The following is a 3,321-nucleotide window of genomic DNA, read 5'->3' as shown; positions in this document are numbered from 1 at the left end:
GACAATTTTGGACACTGGAGGTGGTGTGAGAGGAGGGTGGGAAGGGACAGAGGGTCAGAAAGAGGGGTGGAAATAATTCTAGCTACTAGAATTGGAAATTTTTTTTTTTTGTAATGTGCATGATTGAGTCACTATGCAGTGTGTACTGGATGGGAGATCGCATTTTGTGTGCTGTGATGATGCCTAGGGAAGGAATGTAAATTGAGTTACAAAAAAAAAAGTTTCAGGAATAAAATATATCTATTTAATGACTGCAGTAGGATATGTAGCCCCAGTTAGGTGCTACTTTATAGGATGCGTAAAGTTAGACTTGTGCTCATGGAAATGTGTGTGTCACATGTGTTTGCTAGGAGGGTATTTGGATTGATGAGGGTCTTTGGTGATTCAATAAAATGTGGGGGGGAAATGGTATAGAAAGCAAGCATAGATAACAGAGACAGTGTGGGAGGAGAACAGGAGGTGGCAGAGAGTAAGAGAGAGGGAACCAAGGATGGGGGGAAAAAAGCAAAACATACAGAAAACAAGAAATGGAAGATCATTTGCTAATAATAATATGTTTGTTGATGTGCTTGATTGAGACAATATACAGTGTACTCTGGATGGAAAATCTCATTTTGTATGCTGTAATGATGTACAGTGAATGAATGCAAATAAATAAATTGGAAAAAAATATAAAAAAAAAAAAAGAAGAAAAAACCTGAGAAGAGGCAAGCCTGAAAGGACAGAGCTACGAATGCAAATAAATAAATTGGAAAAAAAATATAAAAAAAAAAAGAAGAAAAAACCTGAGAAGAGGCAAGCCTGAAAGGACAGAGCTACCACCCTGCCCAGTACTCAGAGCAGTGGCTCAGTAGGCAGACTATCCCAACAAAGAAAAAAACGGATCAAGGTGCAAGGTGCTGGGAGGCCACGGGCAGTGTCCTGGAGTGACCCACCAGGCCGAGACCTCAAGTGGTTGTGGGCAGCGATAGTGAGAGACCGCTGCAGCAGGGCCAGAGGCTGCATAGGGGACATAAGAGGTAGGGCACTTGGCGAGGCAGCCACCTGGAGCCGCAGCTGATGCTGGAACAGGTAGGCCAGGGCCAGCACTTCGCAAAACAAGCCATCTTTACAGGGACTGCTGGAGCAATCTTACTAATGATTTTAAGAGCTCAAACTTTTTATTCTAAGATGTTTTGTCTTCTTGGCTTGTTGGTTGGTTTTACTCAGTGTCTAGCTGCTTCTCTTTGGTGGCCTGAACTGCTTTCAACAAAAGCATTTTCATATTCTTCTAAATCATGTCCACCTCCTACATTCGCTCTTCGGTGGTATAAGCTGCCTTTCCTGCTCTTCCTGCTGTGCTTCCAGGCCCCTCCCTGCCACCTCTTCCTGGATCCTGAGCATCCCTGTATCCTGACCAGGCAATCCTGAGGGGCTGACTGGTCCCTCTGCTCCACAGGCACTGGGCCTCCAGCGCATGCTACCTGGGCCAGCCTCCGCCTCAGGGTGGCTCCGTGTAACTTATGTCGACTTCATTCAAGGATCTCTCTCTGTCCTGACTGTGACAGTCTCAGGGTCTGACATTTCTGCTTCATATACTCAAGTTCAACTTTAAGTTTTGGCTTTGGTCACCCTGCTCCTCTTCCCAGGGCCCAGCCTCCCTGGGTCTCCTATTAAGAGCTGAATGGTGGGACCAGCAGTTAGTGTAATGGCTATGTCTCTGAACTCCCATGTAGCCGACCGCGGTTCGAGTCCCGGACCCGGTCGCTTAAACTCATGCTGGGCGCATGTGCATGTGTGCCCAAGATCCTGAGAGGAGAATGGAGGAGAAGGGATTGTGACATGGCAATCTCCCTTGGGCCATGATTCTTCACTTTCTGTCTCTTTGTCTCTCTCTGTCTTTCTGGTGAGCGCACGTGCCCTGGAGCAAAAACCTCTCCAAAAAGGAAAAAAAAAAAAATAGCTGAATGGTAATGTGATTCTTCTCATTTTGGGCCTAGTGGGTTGAAGTTTTCTCTCTCAGTGGAAAGACCCTGTGGTTGAGCTGGAATAATTCATTGATAAATTTTTTTCTTTTTCTTTTTTTTTTTTTTTTTTTTTAAGTTTTTGCCATAGGGTGCTTGTGCTCATCAGAGACAATGAGAAGGAAAGTGAGATATCACACCCCAGGGGGGATGATCACACTGCAATCCCTTCCCCTTCTCTCTGGATTTTGGGCACCCGCACACAGATGCCTAGCATGATTTTCAAGCTGCCAGGTCTGGGACTCAAACCACAGTCAGGCATGTGGAAGTCCAGTCCCTTAGCCACCATACTACCTGCTGTCCCCCATCCTTGTATTTCTGATTCTACCCATTGAGTTCTTCTGTTTCTAAGCAGCCCTTTTTCTTGACCCTTTAAAACCTCAGTTTCCCTCCTCTGTGCATCATTTCTGCTTTCCGCAGCTTCAAACTCTTACCAAACTTTTCCCAGCAATGTTTTCTTTAGAAAGCCTGTGAAACTCAATTCTTTGATTCTCTCTTGAAACTGCTTCCTTCTTGAGAGTCCAGGCTACATCTTCCAGCTGCAGTAGTTTGGTTTTCATGTCATACTTCTTCCTCCAGCACCACCTTGGCCTTGACCTTTTGCTTGGCTCCCTGTGGGGCTGTGAACTGGAGTGGAAACATGAGGGCTCCCGCCTGGCAGCCTCCCCGTGGTACTGTGGCCCAGCGTCCAAGGTGCTCTCACTGTGGGTCTGCTACTCCCAGGCCTGCTCCTGTCACACCTACAGAGGCCACCTCTCTGCCCAGGCTGACAATCATTCCCAAGAATGGCCTTTGTCCTCTTGGCCTCTCCCCTTCTAGAGGAGGCGAGACTTGACCACTGCTCCAGGATCTGGGGCTGAGTTGGTGAGGTATTGCCCTCTGATCCTGGACTTCAGGCTGACTCAGGCTCACTGGGCCCCTGGCAGAAGGCACTGTTTCCTCTGGGATGGCATCCTGTCTACCTCATGTAGCTGCACATATGACCACCTCCCTGAGGGAGCAGGACCCACTTCCTCAGTGTCGAGCAAACCCCAGCAGTTTTGAGGGCCCTCTGGATGCCAGGGCTGGATGCTCTACATGGCATCCACACTCAGTCCCTGGATACCCCTGTCCACCCCATGTAGCTGCACATAAGACCACCTCCCAGAGGGCCCAGTAGCCACCTACTCAGTGTTGGGGAAATCTTGACAGTGTCTGAGCTCAAGGTGCTCCGAGGACTCTTCAGATACTAGGGCTGGGACTGGGTTCTTCACAGCATCCACACCCAGCTTGCCACATGTGGCCCATATGTGGCCAGACCCCTGTCTCACTACCATCA

The sequence above is a fragment of the Tupaia chinensis genome, unplaced genomic scaffold (assembly GCF_000334495.1).
Source record: "Tupaia chinensis unplaced genomic scaffold, TupChi_1.0 Scaffold146604_1, whole genome shotgun sequence".
Lineage (NCBI taxonomy): Eukaryota > Metazoa > Chordata > Mammalia > Scandentia > Tupaiidae > Tupaia > Tupaia belangeri.
The sequence above is the reverse complement of the archived record's forward strand: the minus strand, read 5'-3'. Positions refer to the sequence as shown.